Source organism: Dermacentor andersoni, chromosome 6 (genome assembly GCF_023375885.2).
Source record: "Dermacentor andersoni chromosome 6, qqDerAnde1_hic_scaffold, whole genome shotgun sequence".
In the NCBI taxonomy this organism is placed as follows: Eukaryota; Metazoa; Arthropoda; class Arachnida; order Ixodida; family Ixodidae; genus Dermacentor; species Dermacentor andersoni.
Genome location: NC_092819.1, coordinates 135,336,372 through 135,352,805, shown reverse-complemented (window position 1 = coordinate 135,352,805; position 16,434 = coordinate 135,336,372). Strand labels below are relative to the sequence as shown.

Here is a 16,434-nt window from a genome sequence, read left to right as displayed (position 1 = left end):
GTGGTCCTGAGCGGGGTTCCGTGTACCACACTGGGGACATACGTTTGATTCTGGAGTTGGGCATACATCGGTCCGGTGGCCGACTTGGTGGCAGATGCGGCAGAAATGCGTGGTTGGTCGGTATGGTTTGCATCGCACTTCACCGCTGTAGCATCGCACGTAGAAGGGTACAGCCTTGCCATTGAATGTGATCACTGCCGCAGCGGTTTGTCCGAGCATACTGGCATGTAAGATTTCTAGGCCAGGTGCATAGAGTCCGTTAAGGAGGACTTCTGTGGGAGTTCCTGCGGGAATGCCGTGAATGACCCCTTTGACGGAGCTGTCGGGTGCCGCCACGTATGCCGTGACTGCAAATTCTCGACCGCCCAGGTGAATTAGAGTGATGCGACGGATGCTCATAGGTAGCTCTTCGTTTGGTGTGCTAGCAATAGCGATGTTTTGAACTGGATCAATTCTTACAGTAAGGGTCCGTACGTGTTCAGTAGTGGGGTGCTGACATGCCAGCTTGATGCCTTCAGCAACCTGTGGCGTGGTCCAGGTGGCAAGGTTGAGTCCTTCTCGGGGGCGGATGATTACCTTGAGGTCATTTCGGGGTAGCGGGGGGAGTCGGGCTTGTCGGGGAACCGATGGGTGTCGTGGTTGGAGGGGCGGATTGGTGGGAGTCGATGTTTTCTTCCGACCGTACTTAACAGTGAAACAAGGTGACGTTGTGTGCCGTCGCTTTCAGATAGATTCTTTTGTATTCCTCCTAACGACATGTTAGTCGTTATTTTTAATCGAACCTTTCAAATATTATAAATATGTGAAAAGTGTCAATATGAAAATTGTAGGGGAACATTTAGAAGATCCCATACAGCTTTCGGCCGCTCAATATGTTCAACATAAAGGTTTTTCTGAGCGTGAAAGAAGCCCGCGAATACACGCAACTTGCCTCGACCTTTCAATCACACGGCTATATTGCGTTTATTTGTGGGCTTCTTTCACGGTCGCCAAAAAGCACTTTTGTGTAGAACGTACTAAAGTATAGAAAGCTGTATCGGTAGTTTTTCAATTTCTCTACAATTTTCTCATTGACAGTATTCTTCTATATAGTATGTGAGAAGTTGATACATTAAGACAAACTGTGTAATTCAGCGCAGTGCAATATATACACGAGTAGATAAAAGCGACCGCAAGCCATATTGCATTCGTACTGTCCAGCTACGTGTCATTTTCATATTTTTAAATTCAGGTGCGTGATACTTGGCACACCCTGTATACATGAGCACATACTGGGTGTTTCAGATAACACTTCAAGCTAAAAAAAGTCTGTACTTCGGAGTTTACTACGTGTGCTCCTTAGGTGCACGTTGAAAACTAGGCAGGGTATCGCAGCAGCGAAGCGGCCGACATACTATTCAAAGCGTTGTTTTACTCTCGCAAAACGTCGAGTGGAGTGAAATGCAATCTTCACTACGTCACCAAGAGGAGAGTGAAATTTGCTTTTCACTCTGTCCTTCTGAGAGAGCATAGAATGCCCGTTCTATTCTTGAGACAATAGAGAAAAAAACCTAGCGTATTCTTCTGCTTCAAGTGTAGGAGGCTGGCTCCGAGCATGGCGATGTATCACTCACGCACGCTGAACAAAGAGCACACCGTTTTGCTTCTAAGAGAACAGGCAGCCACAATTCAAAGGAACGCGGAGCTAGCGCTCTACTTTTTCACTCGGAGTTGCTCCACCGCGCGCGCGCTCAACATCGCGGCACAGCACAGCACCGGAGAAAGGTGATCCGTCCAGCGAGCAGCATTCCAGGGAGATCGTGTGTCAGCCATCTCGCGTCGCTGTGAAAATACGACAGTCGTTCGTCATTTGTTGGATATAACAACAAATCCTCCACGGTAAGGGAATTCTAACTTAGGTGCACATCCTGCGTATATGACATGCCATCACCAGGAAGTCGTCGCGGCGCTTAGCTGATGCGATTGACAACAGACTAGGCAAGCGCGCCGTGCCTCTCGATGTTAATGGAAAAGCTAGCCGTCACGATAACTGCATGTAGTTTTATCACTTGCTGATATCTGTAAGAGCTTGAAAAACGGAAACGCTGACAGAACAAGGGTATGCTCAATATGACGTGAGGCGAGAGGATGCTTAAAATGGTTTCTTCAGCAGCCCATGATTCTGAGCCTATGCGAAACCTGCTTAGCGTGCGTTTTGTGTGTTCGAATTTGTTCACTTTGGCAGTATACTGTGTACGGAACGCTGTTGAAATAAGGAGTCACATAACAAAAGGCGTCCTTTTGTTGGCGCCATGCTTTCGTTATAAATAAGCCGCGCGCTTGGCGGTGTCTCGCCCAAGGGATATCTGCGACCACGGAAGTTACATGCAGCGCCAGTCCTAGTTAGAAACATTGCCGTAGGCATTCAGATGCATGCTGCAAAAGATCAATTGGGCGTGTTAACTTGAACGTAGAGAAAACGCATGAGGAATCCATGTTTTAGTTGAATAAAGTATAAACCCCATATAAGCGATCTTGCGCGCGACAGCTACACTGTAAAAAAAATTTTCCTTACTTTACAGAAAATTTGCTGGTAATTTGTGACCGAACACTCTTCCGTAAATTAAGAACGGTCATTTCCGTAGAACGGACAACTGTAAAAGAGAGACCGTAATACAAGATACGATTGCTTCTGTATCTAGAAAACGGAAGACTCTGTATTCTGAATCTGTACTATAAACGTAAAAGTACGGTGCGTCTCGTATTCAGAAAACGGAACACACTGTATGCTGAATTTGTACTATAACCGTTAAAATACAGGTGCTTGCCGTATTCAGAAAACGAAAGACTCCGTATGCTAAATCTGTACTATATCCGTTAAAGTACAGGTGCTTCCCGTATTTCATCTTGCAGAGCATATCCATTGTTCGAAGAATGTGCCATCGGGGGACAAAATTGCCCAGGACGTGCGAGAGTCGACCGAATTTTATGGCGCACTATTTGCTGGGATCAGCCGTGCTACCATCTGCGTTCGGAATGTGCATACGTGACCCACTGTTTTCAGCGGTCTTGAACAGAAATGCAATTTGGTCAACGCTCGCACTTCCAGGGTACTTTTGTCCACGATAGTACATCGCCTTAAATGCAAATGTCATGAAGGCAGCTCATAGACAAAGCAGCAGGTTACCATTGAGAAAATTGTCTTGCCAACACACTGACATGGCTGCAGAGATAAAACACTTTGCACTTTGTGATATGAATGCACTGCATAGCATATATACACAACGGTGCAACATTTCAGTCCTCAAGTTCTTAGATCACAGAAGCAACTTTATTTTCTTCAATCACTCGTCTTGCACTTCTTCCTGGTGAAAGTTGTTCTTGACCCAAAATGCTTGCAAGGATAAACTTGCTGCTGTTAGGAGAAACAAATAGTATTCGTGAATATCCATCCTAAAGAAAGCGGCAAAAAAGTATAATCACAGAACACGACAAAGCAGTAACTTCTGTGTTAGAAAAACATGTAAGTAGACCAACATTGTTGGAACAAGGGATGTTGCTATAGCCAACATTTTGACATAGGTGCTTGTCATTAGGGTAGCAAATGTTTTCCTTGGCTGTGTTGTTTTGGATTGTGCATAGCTCACTGGCCCCTAGCCTCATTGGGGAAGAAACTGGTGCATATAATAGGTCAAGAGAAGCCAAAGTGTTAAAATAAAGGAAGGAAGGGTGTGCTTAGCAGTGGTGATTGTGATGGAGCGGGTATGAGCACTACTGTCAGTTCTTGCAAAGAGTAGGGGTGACCAAAACAGAAAATGATGTACACATGTAAGCAGTCATTAATGCAGTAGACCTAATCTTCCGAGAAGACAAAATAGGTATCAAGATAAACAGTTTGCACTTTTGGAAAAGGAAAACGAAGAATTAAGGAAAATAAATTTTGTATCAAGATGCATCTGGTTAAGATCACTGCAAATGGTAAATGAAGGCACATTACGAATATATATTTTGTTAAAAGGCGATGAAGAAAAGATATATTAACGAATTATTGAAAAATAGGGACATTAAAATTAAACTGGGTATGACCATAAAACAGTAAAGAACAGCCTGTGGAAAAAAATGGGATGGACAATATGATAACCAGGTGCAAAATTGCAAAACGTCGAGCGCTGTTTATATTCATGCTGCTGTTGACGGCTTCAAGTTTCTGTCTTCCTGTGGAACCTTTGTCTTACTTGAACAAGGAAATGGGTCATTTTTTAAACAAGTCAGTTCATATGCAGTTCAAAGCTTCAGGATTATTATATTGAAAGAAAATATTATGGTCAGTTCTCCTGGGTGTGCTTTCATTCACCAGTTATTTCCACCGGTGCAAGCTCAAAATTTAATGGTCTAAATGGACCTTAGCTCCTCGCAAACCATTAGCTGGTCTTTTTTTCAACACAGATGCCTGCACATTATATGTGTTGGCAGGAGTGCTAGTGAACTACATTAAACTTGTTGCCACAACCAAAGTGAAACTTTGTAACAGTGATTGAAAAAAAAAAACAGCATTCCACAATATTGATTCAAGTTGTCTGGAAAAGTTGCTTAAGTTAATGTACACCCCCCCCCCCCCCTCACCAGACACAATTATACACCACACTGACCCTCATGGTGTCAACCATGCTATTATAGCACTAGGCATCAAGTAGGAGAATTAGAAGATAAGAGGGCACAATGCTTTTTGTTAGAACATCAAATGTGCTTTACATAAATGCTACATTCCAACTAACAAAGGAGCAGCCGATAGTGACCAATGCATACGAAAGCTAATGACATTCTGTGCAACAGATTGTTGACGATGAGGTGTTATGCGCACAAGTGCACTCATTCACACAAAATGACATCCTGCAGACAAACCTTGTGCCAACATTACAGTTTGAAAAACACCACAGTGGAAAGCAAAGAGTGTTAAATTTGTTGAAAATTACTAAAAATTATTCGATTATTCATTATCCTTACTGTTCGTTAAAGATTCACAGATTGTTCCCTACGGGTGCTGTAAACTGCTTCTATAGTGGTAGCAACAATGATCTGTGGCACAGACAAGAATAAATGCTCATGAAGTTTATGCAAGAGTATACCCTACAAATTACACCCCATTTCACATTCCAATGTGGTAGAAGAGGAAGACGAAAAAAACTACTTTCTCGTGGAGGATGCATACCCCAGAACAGAAGAAACAAGTGTACCCTAACCATTGCTGCTGCCGATGCCTGTGCACTAGCAGTTACATATAATATGGCAGTTACAATTGTTTTTCCACAAGCACTGCAAGCTGCTGCCAGTTTGCCAGTACAGAGCTGTAATAAATTTAGGGCAAGTTAAAGCTCTCTAATGGATTCATCTCATATGACACAATCGGAATGCAATATTCTGCAAATAAGTGAAGAGCGATGTGCCATCCCATACAATGAAACACCTTTGAAGAATCTGAATCACCACCTGCACTCTTAGGCAGTTACACCCTTTGGAGTGCCCCTTCTGCCAGACAACAATAATCATTATCTGCCTTCATGTGTTTCCTTTCTTTAAAACGCCACGCCCGCTACTTTCCTTTCGGGAATGCTATCATGCTAATAATGTGTATGCCGTTCGTTACTGGAAAGTACAGGGCTCGCAGCGTTAAAGAAAGGAAACGCAACAAGGCAGATGACGATTATCATTGTGTGGCAGAAGGGGCACTCCAAAGGGTGTAACTTTGCCTAAGAGTGTGGGCAGTGATGAGGTAAGAGTGTGTTCTATGTAAAGTAGTGCACCTGTATAACCTAAAGCTGTGGAGAATGCATTTAGTATCAGCTGTGAAGGTTTCTAATTTTAATTGCACACAGTAAAAACCTCCATGCAGTTTTGCAAAACGCAAACCCCCTACCTTTTTGTTGTTCAAAGGCAATGACACGTAGGGCCATAACATGAACATTATGAGTTTTGTTCCCAAACAATCAAAGTGAATAGCACCACCTTAAGTGTTATGTGCCTTCTGTCTCACATTTTCTGTCAAAAATTGTTAGTGTCAAATGCTGCGATCGGCAGAAAAACGGATTTCTGGAGCAATATAAAGTATTAAGTACCGTGATCTCAGTTCTTTCACTGCTGTTTAAGCATTATCGGGTCTTAAAGTAAAAAAACGAGGAATAAATACACGCATATTTTACGTCACAACCCTCATGAGGCATTTAGTAGTCTGGATTATAAAGGATTCCAGATTTACAACGCAGGACAGATTTTATTCCACTGAAAGAATGGCATCATGCCAATGATTCTGCATTTGGTGCTATATTTATTTGTATTTAGTTCCGTTGGAATGTGTGTGTACTGTCAGCGATATTGCTTGACATGCTTTAGATTGACTGTTTTCTAAATTTAGGCAAATTCATATTCGCAAATAACCTTGTATGACACCAAGAACTTGCTTAGCAGGAGTATTTCTAACATTTGCAAGATATGAGGCTCTTGAATGCATATCTAAGCCTGGGGTGCACGCCGCCCCCTAATCTCATCAGCAAGTTTCTGGAACTCATCTACAAGGTATGTTATGATGAATGTAAAGTTGCTTGAACGGGAGAAATAGGGAATTTAAACAGGTGAATTATGCAGCATAAAAATGATGTCAGCAAGAAGCAAGCATCAAGAAGCACTGTCACTCAATGCGCATAGACTATCAAACGCAAGAATTATTTGGGATGATTTAAAATTCTGGCATTGGAACGAAATGTCTTTTAATCTATATATAAACTGATTATTCACTCTAATACCACTACCTTTACCAGAAACATTCATAATCATTATCCTATCTATGCCACATCATCCTAGCTAATATTCAAGCCTTCATAAGCTGCTTTTTTTACTGCTAATTCTCTGTGGGAAAGAGGTGTCCGTATGAAGACCATATCATATACTTATTACCCGTTTTTTGATGAATGATAAGGGAAAAACTTCACATCAAAAATGCGTTGAGCTTGAGCAAGTTCTACGTTTGAAGCTGTTGATTCTTTTTTACCTTTGCCATCATTGACCCACCTGGTTAGCTAAGTAGACAGAAAAGCTGCAGGAGAAAGGTAGGGGTGCCAAATTAGACTTGTGCCCCAGGGGACCTTTTCACGGTCACTGGAGGAACTGCCTCTGGCCTCGGCATCTTCCTTGAGGGCCATGGCCATGTCTAAGAAACCTTGTCTCCACAGGCTGCATAAAGAAGGATAATTTTCTGAGCCAAGTCTTTTTCTTAAAAGAACCCATTTAAGGTGTATTCGTGGCTTTGCACCACAAAACTGACACATGACTGGCCACTCAAGACACTTTATGTGTATTCGCAGGCTTATTCCTTGGAAAAACACTTTTATGTAGCACACAATGAGTAACAGTAACAAAAAAGTGTATAAGGAGGCTTTCATATTGCTCTACAACTTTTCATTGACACATTTCATTTAATTATTTGAGATATTTATTAACTAATTAAGAATTATGTAATTAGGCAGAATGCAAAATATAATCAGAGTATCTCCAAGCGACGGCAAACAACATTACCTGCATTTTGTCTAGTTACATCGCATTTACATATTTCTAAATCTTGGTGCACGATAGTTAAGACACCCTGTAGATCAAAAAACAATATTACAATTTTCATAATCATCTCTTGCGTGTTATTGGTGGCTATGGCTGCTTCAAGTTATTCTTTCAGTACAGTACAAGCAGTTTTGAAGTGAAATTGTTTTGCATCGAGGGTGTGTAATCTAGAAAATCAAGCAAAAGGTCAAGTTGTGTTCACTATTCAGATGTTTAACTAAGCTGCAGGAAAAGGAAACAGGACACAACACTTAATAAACAATGCAATATTTGAAAATTTAAACTGAACAAAAAACCAGTTTTTGAAAACACAGAAAAAAGCCAGCAGCTTACATCGAATACACCCTTGCTATGTACTCCAAGTGAAGTTGTTACCGCAATGCTTGGGCACCATATGAACGTAACAATCAACAACTTTGAGCAGAATATTAACACCACTAAATGAACTGGCCTTTGAAGATTCTTGATCTGAAATCCTCAACGACTTGTTCTGGCGTTTAATCTGTCGAGCTCAATCTGTATTCTCAAAAGCTGGCTCTCGGCCATAAGTTCTCTAAACGCAACATCAGCTTAAATCTCAAGATAGGGTTGACCTGTAAATAAAGTGGATAATGCATGGCAAACATCATGAACACTCTTACATGTTAACCAGAGGGTTCACTCATGCAGCCATGAAATTGTGATGCAGACACGTTATATTGAAGCTGGTTTTGTGAAGTGTTTCATGCTTCCAAGGCTTCTTCTCCAGTTGTGAAAGCTGTCTCCACTAGCTAAATAAGCGATGAGAATAAAAAAAGAACTTCAACATGCTCACAATACGTTGGCCATTTGCAAGTAAACAGCAGCCTTTTTGGGCGCCCAGGTTGCCTGGTGCAAATCTACTATGCCACAGTACTTGCGTTACCCAGTACCAGCCACTTTAAAATGCAATGTGTTCAGAGCCCTTTCCCTCTGTTTTTTTGCTTTGGAAACAGTTTACCATGTGTTCAGTAGGTGTCGAGAAAGGGGACAGAAAACACTGTGCACCAGTGATTTCTAATGTTTTGCTGGATGCAGCATACCGCACCGGATGCAGGTGAAGCCAGTCGAAATGCGGTGTCATGCAGGCGCTTGTCCTGGAAGCAGGGCATATGGTGGACTAATTAGTGCGTGCGATCAGATAATATTGCTGCCGAAAAACTTTTCTTTGTGTTTTTTTTGCATTTTAGGAGGTCTCTACATGTCTGGTAAGCGCTTTTATGACAATCTGAACCCGTATACAATAGTGTTCTCTTACATCAAGTTTTTTCTCATTTACCAGTGTCCCCATTGCACGCCACTTATGTTAGCTACACTGTAGACACTGCAATGGAAAAATTCTGGACACCTCGAAACACTGCTTGGGTAGGTTATGGCACATCAGGCAGGCATGTTAGGGGAAGAAATGCCACACACCCGTGTAAACGAAGTGCTGCCGCAAAGTTGTGAAGCACCAACTTCCGGGACAAGGTTGGCTTCAGTCGAGGGTGCTCGATGTGCTGTCCATCCCCTGTAGTAGAGATCAGTGGTGTGGACCCTTTTATACTGGCTGTCTTTTCTGGTCGGAACCTTGGCAACAGCTTCCACCATACTTTTTTGAACCTGCAACATGTGCAGAGAAAGTCACATCACTGTGCGTTGATTGTATGGCTTTATTGTTCTACACATTCTATCAAATCATTAAAAAATACAGTTCGCACATTTTTACTACTGTATATAGACAGTCTAGTTGCTAGACACGCGAAACATTACCATCCCTCTGACAGAATGCAAGAGAAGCGTACACTGTAAAGCTACACTAAAATTTAAATTGATGTGACACCGTATGAGCATACAGTATGCTTACTGTATGCTCTAGCCCTGTGTCAAGTAAAAGTTAATCGTGAATCATTTATGGTGTATTTCTACTTATTCTGGGTCATCAAACTGTACAATCAATGTTCCAAGTTTACACATTGTTGGCTTTTGATTGCCTATGTGATCCGTTTCCTACTTACACATGCAGTAATCCCACTGTAATAAGGAAAAAGAGTTAGAAAAAGAAATGCCATGATAATCTTCCACACTTGCTGAGGGCAGGAACAATGGCCAATAGCATGTGGTTGAAGCTACATAAATACTCAGTTTTCACACAGCTTAATTGTTCAGCAAGTAATAAAGAGGTACGCTGTGCGCCTCTGCATAACCAATAAAATCTGACTACTTGACACTGTACTAAGGCTGCTGCTTGATAGTGTTCAGCAGTTCGGCTTTGGTTTTCTGATATACAGAACTGTTTAGGTACCAGTAGTTTACTTTGCGATAAAATGGAACTTGGAGCACTGGTCATTTGCACATGAATAATGCGACAGCAAATATAACACAAGGATAGGAATATGGGTCTCTTAGAAAAAGTACATACACATTATGAATATAATGTGATGTGATGCCACAATGAAACAGAAAGCAACGCATAGAAGTGGACGGCACTTCCATGCCACCAAGGTTATTGGACAGACAGTACTTCAGAAGTGCCCGCAACACAGTCAAAGAAGGCAAAGCAGCATTTCTTTGCGTTCAACACAATGCATTGGCGGGCTAGTATGTGCGAATCCATAAATACTTTGTTTAGCGCAAAACAATGGACACAAGAAAGACGACCAGCACAAGGCGCTACTCTCAACTGACATCACTTTATTGCGTCACTCCTTTATAGATAGTAGAATCTAGAAGAACATGTGCAGTGAGCACCATGTGCAGGGACCACCAACAACCGATCACAAGAGCGCACTCATGCGACGGGATCCAAAAAACCATATTGAGCACTGCACAAGGTTAAAGAAGGCACACTAATGCACTGTGACCCCAATGACTGTATGAAGAAAGCTTCAGATAACTCTCGGGCGGTGGTATCACAGCACTTTTTCAGAATCATAGTATCACGAAACATGGCTTTGCACTTCCATATTTTACAATGTTGAGCCACATGGGAACCTGTGCCTGTTGGTATGGATCGCTTATGTTCGCAATGTTTCGTGATACTACGATATTGAAAAAGAGCCGTGATACCACCGCCAGAGAGTTATCGGAAGCTTTCTTCATACAGTCATTGGGGTCGCAGTGCATTAGTGCGCTTTCTTTAACCTTGTACAGTGCTCAATATGGTTTTTTTTTTTTTGGATTCTGTCGTATGAGTGTGCTCTTGTGATCAGATGTTGGTGGTTCCTGCACATGGTGTTCACAGCGCATGTTCTTCTAGATTCTGTTGTCTACAAAGGAGGGACGCAATAACGTGATGTCAGTTGAGAGTAGCGCCTTGTTCTGTCGTCTTTCTTGTGTCCATTGTTTTGCGCTAAAAAAGCAATTATGTATTCCTTGTGTGTGTTTGAAGACAGCTCCACACGCAGTAGCGATTCCAGTATTGCTGCCCAGTGGTTTAGCTTGCCGCAGCTTGAAGTGCCACAAAATATAAGGAGAGAAACCTGCATTATAGTTTTGTTGCAAACAAGAATATAACGTGAAGTGCATTCTGAGGCCAGAAACTATAGAAAAACTTTTCATGATGCACCACTGTGCAGGGTTTTATAGCAAAGTCAAATACATTTAGTGTAAATATCACACTATGATGGTACACAATGGTGGTAATCTGTAATAATATAAAAGGTGCCTTAATGTTACAACAAAAGTTGACATTACTTAATAATAGCCCTGTAAAATTTAGCATGCAGGGGCACCACCTGGTTAAACAATAGTGATGTAATGTCTATGTACACAAGTATTACCCATGCATTTCTGCCATTGTCCAAATGGCATAAATGAATGGGTAATACTTGTATACATAGATATTACATCTCTATTGTTTAACGAAGTGGGTAAACTATGTCTGCCTCATACAAGATTAGAATTAAACCATAAATTATATATAGTCACCCTAACAGTAACACCTCATTTGAACTTCACAGCAAGTAGACGTCACCTATTCAAAGTTTATATGTTGAATGTAACGAACCCTCATTACAGCAGCGCAGAGCATTCCTCACATTTCCTTACGTACTCAGAATTCAGTCATCACCGCAACACATATGCTACAACATCGTCACACAGTGCAACTCACGCTTACACTACACAAATAAACCAAACATGATTAGGCCACTTGTACTGCGGCATGAGCAATAGTGTCGGGATTATGAAATTCCCCACGAAGTCCTCCAGGTTGCCAAGAAACCAGAATGGTTGGCCCCGTGGTACGATTTCACGCAGTTGTGCGACTGGACATTAACACATTTAAGGAAAAGAGACACTCCTCACGACCACATTATACAAGAATTCCGTGCTCTTCAGGACCAATATCAAAATCACATGCAATTCTACACTGATGGGTCCAAAACAAAAGAACACGTGGGTGTAGGGGCCGTAACAGAAAATTGGGAAAGAAGTATTCGTCTACCAAAACATGCCTCTGTTTTCACTGCTGAAGTTTACACTGTATGGGTTGTAGTTAAAAAGATTATAACTGGCAAGCACAAAAACACAGTCATTTACACTGATTCCTTAAGTACACTGAAGGCTCTAAACCTAAAATATGAGTGTGAACCCCTGTTAGGGGACATACTAAACATGGTCGCGCTTAACAAATATGGGAGATCAATCCACTTCTGCTGGGTACCAAGTCATGTTGGGATACTGGGTAACGAAGCAGCCGATAGATATGCATCGATGGCAGCGAACAAAGAGATAACAAACACAACACTTACATACAAAGATAGCATCCACGCGATTAGAAAAGCCTTAACGGCGAAATGGCAACGCGAATGGGACCATTGTGCTGACAACAAACTACATCTCACGAAACCCATAGTTGGCGAGTGGAAGTCATGCTACCATCAGGAGCGGTTCATCAATGTAGTTTTATGCCGACTACGCATTGGGCACACACACCTCACACACAATTACTTACTTACGAAAGAAGACACACCAACATGCGAGAAATGTCAACAGCCACAAACAGTTATGCACATATTACTCACATGTACGCAGACTGAAACACACAGACGAACACTTTTGCACAAATTATGTCAACTACACATACCTTTACACCCTGCTCTAATTTTAGGTGATGATCCGCTAGTCCCATTATGTGACGTTCGTAAATTTGTAGACGACACTGGATTTTTACATAAAATATAGATTATTAACAAAGCCTTTTCCTTCATTAACTGGGTTTTAAAACACCTCATTTTTGGCGCAGCATAGCCTTAGCCGCTTTTGCGCCATTAAACCCCATTTAACTAAGTAAGGAGACGCCTGTTGATGCCAGCCTCCCCCAATGCTAAACTCTGCTGCATGCTTTACAGAGAAATTATAGTGGTATCACTAAACTCTGAAGCTATTCAGGACTGCAGCATTGTAGAAGACATCTACAAATGTCCCATTTCATGTGTAACAGCCTGAATTGCTTGCACACCTTACCAAGTGCAAATTAAAATTACTTCTCCTTGTTTAGCATTTTTGCCTGCTAGACCACAATCCAATGTCATCAATATATTAACATATTACCTCAATGAACCTAATTTGGCTGATAGATTAACACCTTCGCATACTGCCACAGCTACACTCTGTCATATGCGTTGCAATCATAAAGGAGTGCTTGTCCACCAGCACTCCAATGTCACTAACAGTGATCACCTACACAGCTTGATTCAGGTGGCAGGTGGCAGTCATGATTCAGGTGGCAAATAGCTAAGAGAAAAAAAAATCCACTCACTTTGAGAGCTACAATACTGCGATAACTTGAGAGAGATGGACCCATTGCAGGCAGCAGACCTCTTCTCAGCTCCAGCACAACAGCAACTTGCCTTTCAGTAAAAGAAAAGGATTGATTAGTAATGATAAGTTACCTTGTTTTTGCTGAGTATCAATACAATCTGACTTTCATGCATATCCACTCTCCGCTTTAGTAATACAACTGAATTATTCGTAAAATAAAAGAGTCAATGATGATACCATTCGCTTCTCTTGTATGTCCAATTTTTTTCGCACTGATACCCCGTTTACTGCTTGCTTACTGACACGAATGCCTTGACTGCCCAGACATCATTCGAAGCAACACGTCTTGCTGCACTGCAAAAAGTTGCACCGAGGAAACACAGCAGAGCAGCCAGAGCAAAGAACTTTTTTTTTCTGGTCACAATTAAAACGTGCACCCAAGCAAGAAAGTAACGATCACAGGTAGTGAGCGACTGCTATTGCCTCGAACGTTTATTTCCGTATTTTAACAGAAGTTCTTGTATCGGATACAGTATGCTCTCAAGCCAATACAAGCGTCAATACAAGTGCGCAACTGAACGCAGTTTTATTCTACGCTTTTAACGCGAGTGAGCAAAAGGTTAGAAGTACCTCACGGAAATTGCGATCGAGCCGATCGCGCTACGACTGGAATCGATCTGAAAAGATAGGGTGATCCCTTTCTCCATTCATGCGTCAGTTTTGCCCTAAGACGTTGCATAGTGGTCTTTTGGAACAATATTTCTGTTCGCGACACCCGCTTACCACACATCACTTTAACACCTACGTTATGCAAACCAAATAAGATTAAAATGGACTTACCTCATGAGCAAGTTTCGAGTGCGCGTAGACTGTTGAACACCCGTTGAGAGCAAGCAGGATATATCCGTGTCCAAGCGCATACGTGCACCCAAACACAGGACAACTTCTTCGATGCCGCAGCGTGCAGAGTTTTGTACACGAAGTGAAAGACATCCAGCGCAAATATCTCCGCGCGATGACGGCAAATGACGAGCGCACAAGCGTACAAAACACAGCGACAAATTCGGAACTTTGCCAATTCGAACGTGCCGAGACCCAAGCAGCGTAACCATCCATCGTTTCTGTCCTTCGCTCCCGATGCGTCAATCTCTCTTCCTCGGAGTCTTGCTTCACTCTTGAGTACAAATCAAGAGATATTTACGGCAAATTAACAACTTTTACAACACGACACGAAAAATTCCGGCTGACTACACATGTGCAGCTCCGTCCGCCACTCCTAACGGACGCGCAGCGCGCGCTGCCCCCTGGTGCCGCACTCTGTGAGCGCGGAGAATCGGTTTCGTTTTCGCATTTGTGCTCTAGTTACTGTATCGTATCAGTTCAACGAGCACAAGCTATCTTGGCACGCTGGAACGACACGTGCCTTTCCTTGCCCTCTATTTCCACTACCCCCTTTCCCTCGCTCTGGTATAAAATGCCCAGCGCAATAAACATAAGTTCACTGTTGTCTTGAAACGCCTGCTGTTGGTTTCTTCGACCGGGACCCGGTCGATACAGTTACTGGAACTGCAATATAATTGCTTGACGAATTCTAAAAGAGGAGAACACTTTCTCTCCCACAAGTTAGAGCGTTTTATACAAAGGGAGAGAGAATGCAAGAAGCAGAAAGGCAGGGAGGTCAACCAAAGCGTTCGCTACTGGGGATAGCTAACCCCTGTGCTGCAATGAAGTGCAAACCAATGCACTGCGATGCGTCCATAATCTCTAGTATAGTGATAATTTGGGCTGGTTGGTGCATGTAATGAACGGGTAAATAATGAGTTGTGTCATAACATTACCCATATATAAAGCACATGGAACTAATGGTGTTGCATTCTAGGTCAAAAAGAAATAAAGCTTGAATCGTTACATCTCGGCACTGGGCATTCTTTCTTTCCGTATTATTTCTTTCTTCTTTTTGACAGTACACACAGTACTAGCACGGTAATAGGCCCTTCATCTTCAGTCACCTTCCAGTAGTTTACACACATGTCGGTGCATGTTCGCGTTCTTTATTCTACCGTACAAGAACGAGCGCGCTTATACCGGTCTTGGTTCAAGATGAAGCGCCAAATGTTTGCGATTACATCTTATCGCAAGAATTAACACATGAACAGTGAAGATTATGCGTAATCGATTTGTCTCAATGAATGGGCAGTTATTGTCAGAGACGAGATATTTTGTAAATATTATGGGAATGAGTTAAACCAACTACATTGCAGTTCAGCAATGCCCTTTGACACTTGGGTTAATTGCTTGCCGCATTCGAAAATTTCATCCGACCGTTGTACTTGGATCTATAGGCCGCCAGCCCCCTTCGAGACCATTTGTTGCAAAATGTAAATGCCGTTACGGTCATTATACCACTCCCTGCGTTTCGGTACTGATTTAGAGTGCACACAATTTTTGGCGTATACAGAGCACCAATGTCATTCCCAGAGCACCAGCACCTGAATGCTGCAAGCTTGTTTACGTATGCACGTATGTCCACGGCTCTTCGTTCACTTAAACATATATGCTGTGCTATTAACTACAAAGCGCTTAATTTGAGAACATTGCGAGAACACGCATATATTTGCGCATATGATCAGCGAGGCCCATATGCGCGGCAAACTGCGACCGCAATAGAAGATGCGTACATATATTTATACGATCTGTTATTGCAGCGTTTAGTAGAAGGCTAGCTCTCACATTTTGTACGCATCTTCATAATGCGTACAGTTTGCGTGTTCAATAAAATATTGTTAGCTGAAACTTTACGAGTACGAGCGCTCATTCAGACAGCTTAAGTTTTCTCACAATAATACGGATGTTCGCATAACAAAAATACGGAATTCCGTCTGTTTCGTCCAAAACAGTGTATAGCCGTACATATGATTACAGTGAAAATGTCCGTAAAGCTGAAAACGGAGAGCACTTTCCGTATATTAACGGCAGATTTTGCCGTATTTTTGAAATATGACATAGTTTCCGTATTTTTACACTGCAGTTCTCCGTATAATGACGGAAATCCTCCGTATAATTACGGAAATTTTTTACAGTGTACAA

The 16,434-nt window shown here is 42.1% G+C and overlaps 1 long non-coding RNA gene across 2 annotated transcripts; it reads right to left on the bottom strand.

The window, feature by feature from the left end:
- Positions 1-3,288: 3,288 nt before the first annotated feature.
- LOC140219009 (uncharacterized) lies at positions 3,289-14,647 on the bottom strand. 2 transcript variants are annotated; one of them, XR_011895277.1, is made up of 5 exons: positions 14,188-14,647; positions 13,346-13,436; positions 9,019-9,204; positions 7,042-7,203; positions 3,289-3,394 (listed from the first exon to the last, which is right to left on the bottom strand). It is a non-coding gene; the product is annotated as an uncharacterized lncRNA (long non-coding RNA). The 2 variants fall into 2 exon arrangements; XR_011895276.1 differs by lacking the exon at positions 14,188-14,647 and having other exon boundaries at positions 13,346-14,057.
- Between the last annotated feature and the right edge of the window lie 1,787 nt (positions 14,648-16,434).